This window comes from Bombina bombina, chromosome 4, assembly GCF_027579735.1.
Source record: "Bombina bombina isolate aBomBom1 chromosome 4, aBomBom1.pri, whole genome shotgun sequence".
NCBI lineage: Eukaryota > Metazoa > Chordata > Amphibia > Anura > Bombinatoridae > Bombina > Bombina bombina.
The window spans coordinates 231,651,716-231,668,487 of record NC_069502.1 but is presented as its reverse complement, the minus strand read 5'-3'; positions in this window follow the sequence as shown (position 1 = coordinate 231,668,487).

Sequence of the window (16,772 nt, the reverse complement as noted above, 5' to 3'; positions counted from 1 at the left end):
GCTGCACTTAAAACAGCATTACTATGAACAGGGAGATAAACCAGGTTCCTTCCTAGCTAGGGCCTTAAAGCACAAGCAGCTCAAAACACATGTACTTGAACTTACTGATAAACAGACAAACAAATCCAAAGATAGCAAGGCAATAGCAAATATCTTCAAAAACTATTACTCCTCTCTATATAATATGAAACATGTCCCTAACCCCCAGCAACACAAATCCCAAAAACAACAAATAGAAAATCACTTCACAGACATTAACTTACCCAGTCTCTCTACAGAGAACCTGGAGTATCTCCAATCTCCAATTTTCACTGATGAAATAGCCGCAGCATATATATATATATATATGCCAAATGGAAAAAGCCCAGGGCCTGATGGCTTTAGCATAAAATACTATAAAACAGGGGGGCGTGTCCGTGCAGCGTACTGGATAGGGCGCACATCCTGAAAGCTCCAGAGGAATCTTTAATAATCCGCCAATTATTACTTCTCAACAGCAATATTAAGCATACATTTTACGAAGGTATCACAATCCTGCTAATTGTGACCCCATATTTATTTTCCTAGCTGTTTGTATGATACTGGGGACTCAGATTGGAACATTAAGGCCTAAGGCGGCGGCCTACTACTAGTTATCCACCTCCCCCCCGGGAAGAGCCGGGTCATCAGTGCTGTCAGGAAAACTGACTTACTGAACCTCTTCAAAACCTATCACTAAGAAGTCATTAAGCTAATCTACTGATCTCTACCACCAAACAACATTAAGATTCTTGCAGCGAGGAATAGACAACTTTACTTAGTGAAACATGACAGACACGGCGGAAGAGAGTTGCCAGACACAACATGAAGATCTCTTTGCAAAATTTGACATCATCATGCACAGGCTAATTGAGAGAGCTCCATATGATTACTTGCTGAAGCGTTTAAACTTTGAGAATGAGCCAACGGCACACACGATGGACTCACTGGAAGTAAAGCCCTGCAATAAGCACACTGGTATCGACTACAAGCCTATACTAGGGGAGCCGCATGGTTCAAGGCGCAATCAACCAACCTCCAAGACATCCAGAGGCACTCGCAACACAGAGCTGTAACCAAGGTCTCAAAAGCACCGGCCACCGGTAGTAAAGAAACATACGGAGCTGTCAGAAATGGCTATAATTGCCCAGGGAGAACCTAGCTTCCCTTGCATAGAACCAAGGAACCGAACACTGGAATATAACCGGACCTATCAGCAGAGGAGGAGGAAAATACCAGCACAAGCTGTTTTAATACAGAGGTTTGGGGGGCCCCACCCGAAAAAGCAACACCAAATGCCGGGCAAGCCTCTTCCCTGCAAATATAACTGTGATGAATCTTGCAGATACGGCGATACGCTGACTACAATACAAGTCATCTTATGGCAAGACATCCTGCACTTTCATAGTGAGGGACATATCCCGAAGACAGGAGAGGAGTAATCTGAAGATGCCCTTCTCAGACAATACACTGCTGAAGCACCGATAAACGGAACTCTGAGAATACTACCATATGCTTTGCAGTAGTGGCAATGATAATGTTGGGACATGTTTCAATGTGACGTTGGTTCTATGTTCTATAGTTTAAATAGCGATTATTATTGCTTAAATCCTTCTCATCAGACTTTGCCCACAGAAAAAACCTGGGGACTGAGTATAGTTAAATTCTCCGCTAATGTTGTGTATGGTAGATGTCAATAAACTGAGGATATCAATGTTTAACCGTGTTTTGTAATGTTTTCGGTTTCTTGTCATTTACATGCTCAACAAGTTACTATTAATGATTGCATATGCTCCACAGGGCGTGCGTAACATTGCTGAAAGAGGTTACTACTTCCGGTGAATTATACTTACGTTATATTTAGAATAGCTTATTATGTTTTGGGAGCACTGAGGGGAATATCGTGCCTTTGAATAGTAAATCTTTGGTTCATTGCATCTTAAAAAGCAAATAAGGCACAGATGTCTAACTCGCATATGATCCCTGATATGTGACCCACGGCCGGGGTTGCTGAAGGGTAGAATAGATTACGCAAACATCGAAAGTGTCATCCTAAGTCAAACACTTTTTTAGAACTAGCTTACCCATACTCAATCCCGTAGCTGTTATGCTACTATAAGATTTCTGATACTCAATTTATCCAGCAGTCACGAAAGGGCGATAGCATCACATCTTAGAGCATTGAATATACTATAACCGATAGAATAGATATAACACTCCAATTTTGGACGCTTACACTTTTCCACGCCAATTAGATGGCGATGACGCCTTTTTACAGAGTGCTGCGTATTGAGAATTTACCGGAGGTATGTGCAGACTACTTTAATCTCATATACCTAAATAAAACATCTTATTCCCATGCTCGTGTGTTCACACTTTTATATCTCCCAAAAAATACCTACCGTTAATTAACTTGCAATAAATATAGGACACTAGTCATACGAGCAACAGAAATATTATTATTGAGTTCAATTTTGGCTTAGAACCTATGCCATCCAGAAAATATAACCCTTTACTCCCCTTTCCCCTTAAATCCTACTCCTACACATCCCCAATGCCAATCTTATTTTACTTTTTTTAAGATCCTAGAGAGGTCTGATTTATTTTCGTTGGGGCCAAGACTGAGGTATACTGATCTAGAGAATATGACTTAATCTCACATGCTAGACCCTGTCTATAAGTACACAAGGGGAAATAAAATAACTACTCCAATGTGTTAATGGCATATCCTTTTGTCCCAATGTGTCTTAATTGCTACCCTTGCTATAATCTAACTCTACATCTTTTGAATTTCTTACCATCTGATAGAGGAACATATCTATTAGCAAGGATCATACTAACCCTTTTATCACCAGATAATGCTATAGGGTCTAAAAAATTATAAAATTGTGTCATACAGTATATCACATAATTCATGTTTTCTTGCAGCCAGTGCATGGACTTACCTTTGCAATGTATCAAATTGTAACAGTTAAAAAAAAATAAAAAAAAAATACTATAAAACATTTAAGACACAACTCATACCCCACCTCTCTCTACTATTCAACAACCTAATAGACAAAGTGGGATTCCCACCCAGTATGCTGGAGGCCCACATATCTGTAATACCAAAGCCAGCCAAAAACTCACATCACCCAGAAAACTTTCAACCAATCTCCCTGTTGAATACAGACATTAAAATCTTTGCCAAGGTCTTAGTAAACAGGATAAATAAATTATTGCCGTCCCTCATACACTTGGACCAAGTGGGGTTTATCCCAGGCAGGGAGGCCTGGGATAACACCCCCAAAGTTCTACAACTCATGAAACACACGCAACTAACCATTTTTACAGATGCTGAAAAAGCCACACTGTACCACATGAAATTTAGCGATACATTCATTAACCTTATCTTTGCCTTGTACAAGAGTACAGCAAAAGTTAAAGTGAACGGCTTACTTTCGGATACATATCAAATAACAAACGGCACACGCCTGGGTTGTCCCTTATCACCCATTTTATTTGCTTTATCCATAGATATATTAGCTCACAAAATTAAAAACAACAAATCTATATCTGGGATTAAAGTAGGCAAAACTGAATACAAATTGGCCATGTACACCAACGATATTCTGCTGACACTCACAAATTTAACTACCTCACTCCCTAGAACCCTGGAAGTTTTTGCAGATTATGGAAAAGTCTCAAATTTCCAACTTAAAGGGACACTGAACACAAATTTTTTCTTTCGTGATTCAGATAGAGCATGACATTTTAAGCAACTTTCTAATTTACTCCTATTAGCAAATCTTCTTTATTCTCTTGGTATCTTGATTTGAAATGCAAGAATGTAAGTTTAGATTCCGGCCCATTTTTGGTGAACAACCTGGGTTGCTCTTGCTGATTGGTTGATAAATTCATCCACCAATAAAAAAGTACTGTCCATAGTTCTGAACTAAAAAAAAGCTTAGATGCCTTCTTTTTCAAATAAAGATAGCAAGAGAACAAAGAAAAATTGATAATAGGAGTAAATTAGAAAGTTACTTAAAATGACATGCTCTATCTGAATCATGAAAGAAAAAAATTTAAGTTCAGTGTGCCTTTAACCTAAAGAAATCAGAGATACTAAACGTATCTATGCACCAAAATGCCTTTTAACAAGCTGTAGCGGGCTGCCCATTACGCCTCCAAAACAAAAAATAAAATACTTGGGAATATACCTCTCTCCCGACACAAAGACACTATTTGAATCCAACTACAACTCCCTAGCACAGTCCATAGTAGGCGATATGTCGAATTGGAAAAAGAAATCTATATCATGGTTGGGCAGAATAAGCGTAGTTAAAATGAACATCCTCCCCAGAATTCTGTATATCCTTCAGACTCTACTGATACCACTACCCCATAAATACATCCAAAAACTACAAGGCCACCTAGATAAATACATTTGGAATGGTATTAGACCACGAGTACAAAAAAAAACGTTACACTTGCCAAAAGAGCAGGGGGAAATGGGAGTCCCTGACATATCTTAATACCAACAAGCCACCTTTTAAATCGGCTAATAGATAGTGTTAATAATTAACACAAACAATGGGTACAATTAGATAGGGAAATCATGCATAGGGACAACATGGGCACTACTGCATGTCTACAATCAAATCAAAGACCATTGCAAGCCACCCAATACCCTTTGATGAAAGAATTTTTCACAGTATGGGACTCAATCACTAATGTAACCAGTAGTATTTCAACTAAGGTCTCACCCATAACCCCTTTTACACACAACCCAGCGATACCCATACTCAATACAAGGGCATACCATAATACACTGACACACATCAGAATGGAAACATTTCAACACCTCCTGCATGACAATAAACTAAAACCATTCAAAGAAATTGCAAACTCAAACCCTGAGTTCCTACCCAACTGGTTTGCATATGCCCAACCAAATAAGCCTTTTTTCCTCCAGCGGGGAAGGGGTCGTTGAGGGGAGGGTACTGTCAAGGTTTTTTCCCTGTTGTGTTTGCCATGTGCTGCTGGCAGCCATTTTACTCACCTCTCTTCCTGACTATGGTGCATTGTGGGGGATGCTGCTCATTTCCTGCACTTCCTTTTATGTCCAGACTGGTGTGCATCATCCATGTGAGACAGGATGCAGTCTCAGAATTGTGGTCATCACTTATTATTTAATGGTTCTCTGTTCAGTATGCTTGCCTTTGCGTTGTCTCAGACCTGTTTGTGAGAGTTCCTGTGTATTACCTGGCTGCCTGACGTCCTTCCTGGTTCCTGATCCCTGGCTTGTTCCTGACTCTGCTGTTTTCCTTGTTCCTGACTATTTGCTTTGGCTCCTGACTCGGCTTGTCTGACTACCAGCTCTGGTTTTGACTCCTGGCTTGTTTTTTGACTTGTGGACTTTTTTATTATTTTTTGCTATTAATAAAGGTATGATTATTTTTGCACTTCTCGTCTCAGTCTGATTCCTGGCACCCTGACACTAAAGCACTTTTTTCGACATGCACATTAACCAACATCAGCTTACTAGGACACTAACTGACTTTGAAAGGCTATGCCTGCTACAACAGCCACCAGAACACTCCATCTCTTTACTCTACAGAATCTTACTAATTCCAGACGCAGGCTCCCTGTCTAACTACACCAATGCTTAGCACAAAGAGCTAAGCTTCAACATCTCTCACCAAGAGTGAGAACACATTTTCAACACAACAAAGTCCTCTATATCTGCCAAAATCTTAGAAACAAATTTCAAATTCCAAAAACGTTGGTACCTAACCACACACACACATTACAAAAAAATGATCCCAAAACTGCAGGCAAGTGCAGGAGGGGTTGCAGGGGGAAAAAAAAAGGCACTATACTGCATATCTGGTGGAGCTGCCCCGGAATACACAAACTAATGGAGGATGTGATGAGCGCAGTCCTAGGGTCCCTAATACCTAATAGGCTTGAGACATTACTATTTATGAGCCTCCCTAAACTCAAAAACAAAGCAAAACACGCACTTATGATACTTATGCCAAACAGCGTAAAAGTCCTAATCCCCAGATGATGGAAGTCCTCAACAAACACCACAATGGGGGAATGGTCTGACCAGGTAAAACCTGCTAATACAGATGGATAGATACCCTTATACACGAACTAACAAAATTGAAATCCACAAAATTATTTTAGAATTGTGGAAACAGGAGAACCAGAGAATCTGAAATAATATATACCCATAACCTACACCAAAGACACCAATTTCTACAGCACATTACTTTTTACCTACCCTCTTTTCTGCCCTCTGGGTTATTTTTTTTCCCTCTTCTTCCCCAACAACCTAATTATCCTTAACTCAGCCAACCCCTGATAGCCCCCTCCCCTCATCGTACTAAAAGAGTACATGGCACACATGTTCATTTAGAATGACCGTAGGGTGAAAACTTTATTTATTAATACATGGTTACAAAAAATGCCTTACTTTCCATGCTACGATGTGTGTTACTGTTTTGAACACCCCTTGGGGCTCTGGAAATTTTTTCTCATCCGATCTTTGAGAGCCTCCTCCTGTCTAGCCACAGAGTAAAGAGGAGACACAGGAATTTTCAGCGTTCATGAGCATAACCTATTGTTGTTACTTACGACTTACTAATATGATTGTAAACACTGTACAACCACGCCAATTTGTTATTGTACTGTTACATTTTGTTAAATACAGGGAGTGCAGAATTATTAGGCAAATGAGTATTTTGACCACATCATCCTCTTTATGCATGTTGTCTTACTCCAAGCTGTATAGGCTCGAAAGCCTACTACCAATTAAGCATATTAGGTGATGTGCATCTCTGTAATGAGAAGGGGTGTGGTCTAATGACATCAACACCCTATATCAGGTGTGCATAATTATTAGGCAACTTCCTTTCCTTTGGCAAAATGGGTCAAAAGAAGGACTTGACAGGCTCAGAAAAGTCAAAAATAGTGAGATATCTTGCAGAGGGATGCAGCACTCTTAAAATTGCAAAGCTTCTGAAGCGTGATCATCGAACAATCAAGCGTTTCATTCAAAATAGTCAACAGGGTCGCAAGAAGCGTGTGGAAAAACCAAGGCGCAAAATAACTGCCCATGAACTGAGAAAAGTCAAGCGTGCAGCTGCCAAGATGCCACTTGCCACCAGTTTGGCCATATTTCAGAGCTGCAACATCACTGGAGTGCCCAAAAGCACAAGGTGTGCAATACTCAGAGACATGGCCAAGGTAAGAAAGGCTGAAAGACGACCACCACTGAACAAGACACACAAGCTGAAACGTCAAGACTGGGCCAAGAAATATCTCAAGACTGATTTTTCTAAGGTTTTATGGACTGATGAAATGAGAGTGAGTCTTGATGGGCCAGATGGATGGGCCCGTGGCTGGATTGGTAAAGGGCAGAGAGCTCCAGTCCGACTCAGACGCCAGCAAGGTGGAGGTGGAGTACTGGTTTGGGCTGGTATCATCAAAGATGAGCTTGTGGGGCCTTTTCGGGTTGAGGATGGAGTCAAGCTCAACTCCCAGTCCTACTGCCAGTTTCTGGAAGACACCTTCTTCAAGCAGTGGTACAGGAAGAAGTCTGCATCCTTCAAGAAAAACATGATTTTCATGCAGGACAATGCTCCATCACACGCGTCCAAGTACTCCACAGCGTGGCTGGCAAGAAAGGGTATAAAAGAAGAAAATCTAATGACATGGCCTCCTTGTTCACCTGATCTGAACCTCATTGAGAACCTGTGGTCCATCATCAAATGTGAGATTTACAAGGAGGGAAAACAGTACACCTCTCTGAACAGTGTCTGGGAGGCTGTGGTTGCTGCTGCACGCAATGTTGATGGTGAACAGATCAAAACACTGACAGAATCCATGGATGACAGGCATTTGAGTGTCCTTGCAAAGAAAGGTGGCTATATTGGTCACTGATTTGTTTTTGTTTTGTTTTTGAATGTCAGAAATGTATATTTGTGAATGTTGAGATGTTATATTTGTTTCACTGGTAAAAATAAATAATTGAAATGGGTATATATTTGTTTTTTGTTAAGTTGCCTAATAATTATGCACAGTAATAGTCACCTGCACACACAGATATCCCCCTAAAATAGCTATAACTAAAAACAAACTAAAAACTACTTCCAAAACTATTCAGCTTTGATATTAATGATTTTTTTGGGTTCATTGAGAACATGGTTGTTGTTCAATAATAAAATTAATCCTCAAAAATACAACTTGCCTAATAATTCTGCACTCCCTGTAAACATTCTTAATTTAAAAAAATTGAGAAAAATAAATGTAATGAACAAAATTATTTCAACAAAAATTAAAAATATTAAAAAAACAAAAACATCAAAAAGTATTAGCTACCCCCCTAATTATAGTGACAACTAAAATAAGAACTACCGTCAGTAGTATTTGGGCCAACAAAAGCCTCCATTGTATGGCAGATGTATATAGAGGAATTCCACCTATTCTCCCGAATTGTTGTTACGAGTTAATGAAATCCGAAAAACATAGTCGCAAACTATCCCCATCATTCTTCAAGACGCTGTGTGTTGTCCCTCAAAGAATAATGGGAGCAATTACAGGTTTATACAATGCTTGCTCCAATAGTGCCAACCTAAACGAGAACTACATAAAAGAAGCATTTAGATGGTACCTACACTCAATATGATTGTAAACACTGTACAACCAGTGTTATTGTACTGTTACATTTTGTTAAATAAACATTCTTAATTTTTTTAAAAACGAGAAAAAAAATGTAATGAACAAAATTATTTCAATAAAAATTAAAAATATTAAAAAAACAAAAACAAAAAAAAATTATTTGCTACCCCTCTAATTATAGTGACAAACAAAGGCCCAGATTACGAGTTTTGCGTTAGAGGCTGTGCGGTGCAGCGCTGGTATTACAGGTTTTTACAAACCCGTCGTTAAAAGACAAGAAGTGAGCGTTGAGCAAAATTTTGCTCATTACCGCACTCCAATACCAGCGCTGCTTAAGTCAGCGGTGAGCTGGTGTAACATGCTCATGCACGAATTTCCCATAGGAATCAATGGGGAGAGCCGGCTGAATAAAAGTCTAACACCTGCAAAAAAGCAGCGTAAAACTCCTTAACGCAGCCCCATTGATTCCTATGGGGAAATAAAAGTTATGTCTACACCTAACACCCTAACATGAACCCCGAGTCTAAACGCCCCTAATCTTACATTTATTAACCCCTAATCTGCCACCCCTGACATCACCGACACCTACATTATAATTATTAACCCCTAATCTGCCGTTCCGGACACCGCCGCAACCTACATTATACTTATGAACCCCTAATCTGCTGCCCTCAACATCGCCAAACCCTACATTATATTTATTAACCCCTACTCTGCCGCCCCCAATGTCGCCGCCACCTACCTACACTTATTAACCCCTAATCTGCCGCCCCCAATGTCGACACCACTATAATAAACATATTAACTCCTAAACCGCCGCACTCCCGCCTCGCAAACATTAGTTAAATATTACTAACCCCTAATCTGCCGCCACCAACGTTGCCGCCACTATATTAAAGTTATTAACCCCTAAACCTAAGTCTAACCCTAAACCTAAAACCCCCTAACTTAAATATAATTAAAAGAAATCGAAATATATATTCCTATCATTAACTAAATTATTCCTATTTAAAACTAAATACTTACCTGTAAAATAAACCCTAAGCTAGCTATTATATAACTAATAGTTACATTGTAGCTAGCTTAGGGTTTATTTTTATTTTACAGGCAAGTTTGTATTTATTTTAACTAGGAAGAATACTTACTAAATAGTTATTAACTATTTAATAACTACCTTGCTAAAATAAATACAAAAGTACCTGTAAAATAAAACCTAACCTTAGTTACAATTACACCTAATACTACACTATAATTAAATAAATTCCCTAAATTAAATACAATTAAATACAATTAGCTAAAGTACAAACCCCCCCCCACTAAATTACAGAAAATAATAAACAAATTACAAGATTTTTAAACTAATTACACCTAATCTAATCCCCCTAACAAAATAAAAAAGCCCCCCCAAAATTAAAAAAAAGCCCTACCCTACACTAAATTACAAATAGCACTTGAAAGGGCCTTTTGCGGGGCATTGCCCCAAAGTAATCAGTTCTTTTACCTGTAAATAAATTACAAATCCCCCCCAACATTAAAACCCACCACCCACACAACCTACCCTACTCTAAAACCCACCCAATACCCCCTTTATAAAAATTTAACACCAACCCCTTGAAGATCACCTTACAGGGAGAATTCTTCATCCAACCGGGCCGAAGTCCTCTACGAAGCCGGGAGAAGTCTTCATCCAAGCCGGGCAAAGTGGTCCTTCAGACGGGCAGAAGTCTTCATCCAGACGGCATCTTCTATCTTCATCCATCCGGCGAGGAGCGGGTCCATCTTCAAGACATCCGACACGGAGCATCCTCTTTATCCGACGGCTAACACTGAATGAAGATTCCTTTAAATGACACCATCCAAGATGGCGTCCCTTTAATTCCGATTGGCTGATAGAAATCTATCAGCCAATCGGAATTAAGGTAGAAAAAATCCTATTGGATGATGCAATCAGCCAATAGGATTGAGCTGGCATTCTATTGGCTGATTGGACCAGCCAATAGGATTGAACTTCAATCCTATTGGCTGATTGCATCAGCCAATAGGATTTATTCTACCTTAATTCCGATTGACTGATAGAATTCTATCAGCCAATCGGAATTGAAGGGATGCCATCTTGGATGACGTCATTTAAAGGAACCTTCATTCAGTGTTAGCCGTCGGATGAAGAGGATGCTCTGCGTCGGATGTCTTGAAGATGGACCCGCTCCGCGCCGGATGGATGAAGATAGAAGATGCCGTCTGGATGAAGACTTCTGCCCGTCTGGAGGACCACTTCGCCCAGCTTGGATGAAGACTTCTCCCGGCTTCATTGAGGACTTCGGCCCGGTTGGGTGAAAACTTCTCCCGGTAAGGTGATCTTCAAGGGGTTAGTGTTAGTTTTTTTTAAGGGGTATTGGGTGGGTTTTAGAGTAGGGTTGGTTGTGTGGGTGGTGGGTTTTAATGTTGGGGGGGATTTGTAATTTGTTTTACAGGTAAAAGAGCTGATTACTTTGGGGCAATGCCCCGCAAAAGGCCCTTTTAAGGGCTATTTGTAATTTAGTGTAGGGTAGGGCTTTTTTATTTTGGGGGGGCTTTTTTATTATGTTAGGGGGATTAGATTAGGTGTAATTAGTTTAAAAATCTTGTAATTTGTTTATTATTTTCTGTAATTTAGTGGGGGGTTTCTTGTACTTTAGCTAATTTTATTTAATTGTATTTAATTCATGGAATTTATTTAATTATAGTGTAGTGTTAGGTGTTAGTGTAAGTTAGGTTAGGTTTTATTTTACAAGTCAATTTGTATTTATTTTAGCTAGGTAGTTATTAAATAGTTAATAACTATTTAATAACTATTCTACCTAGTTAAAATAAATACAAACTTGCCTGTAAAATAAAAATAAATCCTAAGATAGCTACAGTGTAACTATTAGTTATATTGTAGCTAGCTTAGGGTTTATTTTATAGGTAAGGATTTAGTTTTAAATAGGAATAATTTAGTTAATGATAGTAATTTTTATTTAGATTTCTTTTAATTATATTTAAGTTAGGGGGGTTAGGGTTAGGGGTTAATAACTTTAGTATAGTGGTGGCAACGTTGGGGGCGGCAGATTAGGGGTTAATAAATGTAGGTAGGTGTCGGCGATGTTAGGGACGGCAGATTAGGGGTTAATAATATTTAACTAATGTTTGCGAGGCGGGAGTGCGGCGGTTTAGGGGTTAAAAATTATTCTTACTGTTTGCAATGCGGGAGGGCCTCGGTTTAGGGGTTAATAGGTAGTTTATGGGTGTTAGTGTACTTTTTAGCACTTTAGTTAGGAGTTTTATACTACGGAGTTGTAGTGTAAAACTCTTAACTACTGACTTTAGAATGCGGTACCAATCTTGACAGGAGAGGGTCTACCGCTCACTTTTTGGCAGACTCGTAATACCGGCGCTATGCAAGTCCCATTGAAAAAAGAGGATACGCAATTTACGTAAGTGGATTTGCGGTATTTCCAAGCCTGGCCAAAAAAGTGAGCGGTACACCTGTACCTGCAAGACTCGTAATACCAGCGGGCGTTAAAAAGCAGCGTTAGGACTGGCTAACGCTGCTTTTTAAGCCTAACGCAAAACTCGTAATCTAGAGGAAAATAAGGACTACCGTCAGTAATATTTGGACCAACAAAAGCCTCTATTGTATTGCAGATGTATATAGAGGACCCAACATCCAACATCCGAGAAATTCCACCTATTCTCCCAAATTTATGATTTCATTACTTGCAATTGTTGTTACGAGTTAATGAAATCCGAAAAACACAGTCGCAAACTATCCCCATCATTCTTCAAGACGCTATGTGTTGCCCCTCAAAGAATAAAGGGAGCAATTACAGGTTTATACAATGCTTTCGATACAAATACCTCCTCCACTAAATTTAATTTTATGCAAAAATGGGAAGGAGAAGGACACTTCTCCAGACTACAGAATGTGCAGACATCCTCAAAAGGGGCCTGTCATGCTCCAATAGTGCCAACCTAAAAGAGAACTACATAAAAGTAGCATTTAGATGGTACCTACACTCAAGCAAATTTAAACAAACATGACCAGTTATAGGGGATACCCCTCAACAACATTGTTATATCGGGGCTTTGCAGAAGAAGGATCCTATACTCACATTTGGTGGACATGCTCAAAAATTAAATGGGTCTGGGACTCTACTGCTAAATTACTAAAGGGACACTCAGGTTAAATTACATTTTCATGATTCAGATACAGCATGTAATTTTAAACAACTTTCCAATTTACTTCCATTAAAAAAAATGTGCACAGTCTTTTATATTTACACTTTTTGAGTCACTAGATCCTACGAAGCATGTGCAAGAATTCACAGACTATACGTATATGCATTTGTGATTGGCTGATTGCTATCACATGGTACAAGGGGAGTGGAAATATACATAACTTTGAAATTTGTTATAAAAAAATCTACTACTCATTTGAAGTTCAGACTAAGTGCTATTTCATTGTCTTGTTATCTTGCATTTGTTGATTATGTAAATCTAAGGTGTTGACTGGTCCTTAAGTAAAAGTTTTAACACACAAATCATACTCACTAAAGAACAAGCCTTATTGCATTTCCCGATCTCACTAAAACATCTATGAGATTAATAGAGGTTCTTTGTACAGCGGTTAAAACTATTATTGCAAAATATTGGAAACCATAGTTCCACATTTTCATGAGGTCTTAAAAAAAATAAAATATTACCACCAGATGGCTAATATTGCCTCAACTTTGTAAGATAACAGAGCAGAATAAATAAATACCTGGGAAGAATGGATTATCTGGGAAGACACAGAGAGGCTACAGAATAGACGTATTTTAAGGAGAGACTAATCACAATAATTTTCAGGTTCCACTTTAAAGGAAACCATTCTACTCTTTCTTTTCTACCCACTCTTTTCTTTTCTAACTTTAATAATCTTTATGTTACTCTTCCCTTTGAATTGTATATAACATTATTGTACTAGATTTATGGACAACACACATGCACACTAATGCGCCACTTATGAAGAAATGGAGGAAACTTCAAGACATACAATGTAAGCTATAGTGATTGTATTCATAGGGGTATGATCTGCGATATCTTGATCTTCTCTTAGAATTATAGAAAACATTAATGTTTACTCTTTTTCTTTTAATTCAAGAACATTACAATTGGAGAAGTGTTCATGTCTTAATGTCTGATTCAGTATCTTTGTATCATTATGTAAAATGGAAAGTTCAATCAAACTATTTCAATATAAATGAATGACTAGAGAGATAGGTGGTGGACTAGGAGAGGTTTGTGCTTTGGATTACAAGAGAATGGAGAATATGTCTGCTGTGTTAAATTGTTGTTAACCTTAGTACGATTTTTTTTCAAGTAAAGTGTTGTTTGTAAGGCTATTATACACATTCCAACATTTTGGAGGCATAAACAGTAGTAAGTAGACTGTTGCTCAGAAGGTTCAGAAAAAAACGCTAGTGGTGAGAGGGGATAGGTTGTGAGATGAGAAAATAGGAGAGTGAAACCTCTTCCTTTGTTCCAGAGATAAGTAGTAGAGTGTATCATCATTGACTGAAGGGTTGGTAAAATTTGAGGCTGTCAGCAGTGAGAGAAAGATGTTATTGTCATCCTCGATGGAGCGGATTCGGAGCTCAGGAGTAAAGGTGTCTGATTTAGGTGTTTCCAGAGAACAAAACGGGCCAGTAAAACATGCTTTTCTGATCTGTTCTCCTTTTTAGGCATAACGAAGCTGAGTGCAGAATGCAGATGATACTTTATTAAGAGAAATAAAAGCGTACACAAGTAAATTGGTAGTGATACACTGGACTTAAAATAGAACTTGAGACTGTGGCAGAATACAGGACTATAGTCTTTGGCAGGTCTGTGGCTGGCACCTCTGTAGCACACACCAGAACCAAGTCTGGAGAAATGCCCTCTCTAGAGCCTAGGACAGGAGTACCGACTCTAGGGCTGAAGACAGGCGTAATGCCCTCTTAAGGAATGTGGACTGGAGTGCCCACTCTAGGGTGAAGTAATGCCTTCTTATGGCCAAAGACTGGAGTGCCAACACTAGAGCTGAAGACAGGAATAATGCCCTTTTAGGGCCGAGGACTGGAGTGCACACTTTAGGTCCGAAGACTGAAGTAATGCCCCTTTAGGGCCAAGGACTGGAGTGCCCACTCTAGGGCCAAGGACTGAAGTAATGCCCTCTTTAAGGCTGAGGATTGGAATGCCCACACTGGGGCCAAAGACAGGAGTAATGCCCTCTTTTTATGGCCAAAGACTGGAATGCCTACTTTTGAACCAAAGACTGGATACACAGGTAATGCTGTAACAGCCAGGAGACACAGGATACACTGAAACTGCTGTGACAGGCTGGAGACACAGGATATACAGGTACTGCTGAGACAGGCTGGAGACACAGGTACTGCTGTAACTGGGTGGAGACACAGTATACACAGGTATGGCTGTGACAAGACGGAGACATAGGTATGGTTGTGACAGGCTGGAGACACAGGATACACAGATATGGCTTTGATAGGCTAAAGATTTAGGTACTGCTGTGACAGGCTGGAGACACAGGCTGGAGACACAGGATACACGAGTACTGCTTTCACAGGCTGGAGACAAAGGATACACAGGTACGTCTGTGACAGGCTGTAGACTGTATACACAGGTACAGCTGTGACAGGTTGGAGCCACAGGATACACAGGTACTGTTGTGACAGGCTGGAGACAGGATACACAGGTACTGTTGTGACAGGCTGGATACATGGGATACACATGTAGAGCTGTGACAGGCTGGAAACACAGGATACACAGGTACTGCTGTGGCAAGCTGGAGACTGGAGGCATGAGAATTCCAGCCAAAGGTCTGAATACCAGGTAAGCAGTCCAATCTTTAATCAAGCTCAGGGAAAATCCAGGACAATGTTCAATCAGCAATCCAAGATCAGAAGCCAAGAATACACCAACAAGACAGGAATTCAGGAAGCAGAACAGAGGCTCAAACAATGGGATGAACCACAATGTCAGGACAGGGAGCGGTCCGGGAGGAAGCCTTTTATAGTAATGCTGATTAGGTAAATGCCTGCAGCTGGAAGGCAGGTGGAGCTTAAGAGCACAGTCAGTGCAGGCAGCAGGTCTCAAGAAAATCAGCTCAAATCAAATCCCTCTATTGGCTGAAGGAGAGAGCAAAAGGCTGCGAACCAGAAGGCCCCAGTTCAATCCTGGGCACATGTATGACAGTTTTTTCTAATCAGTTATATTAGGATTGTTATTATAAGTCTGGTGTGGGCTGAAAGAAGGGCTACATGACCAGGTGTTGTTCTAAAGTCTGATGTTGGTCTATGAAACTGGTTTTCAAACCTATCCTCAGGCCTTCCCATCATGCCAGATTTTGAGGATATCAGAACTAAATTAGAATGTATGCTGTGCATATTTAATACAAATAATGTGTAATTTATATACAAATTTTAAGTTTTTAATCAAATACAATTTTTGGTGAACAATTTTGTTAAGATTTTTGATGCACCTTAAAGGGATAGTAAACCCAATTTTTTTATTTCATGATTCAGATAGAGCAATTTTAAGCAACTTTATAATTTACTCCTATTATCATTTTTCTTCGCTCTCTTGCTATCTTTATTTAAAAAGCATGAACGTTAAGCTTATTTGCCTGCCCATTTTAGGTTCAGCACCATGGATAGTGCTTGCTTATTGGTGGCTACATTTAGCAAACCAATAAGTAAGCATAAGTTATAACCCAGGTTCTCAACCAAAAGTGGGCCGGCTATTAAGCTTTACATTCCTGCTTTTTAAATAAAGATACCAAAAGAACAAAGAAAATTGATAATAGGAGTAAATTAGAATCTTGCTTAAAATGTTATGCTCTATCTGAAACATGAAAGAAAACAATTGGGTTTAGTGTCCCTTTAAAGTGATTGTAAAGTGAATGACTTAAAGCCCAGTATTTAAAAATACATGGGCACTTTAAAGGGACAGTAAAGTCAAAATTAAACTTTCATGATTCATGCAATTTTAAACAACTTTCCAATTTTGCTTTGTTCTCTTGGTATTCT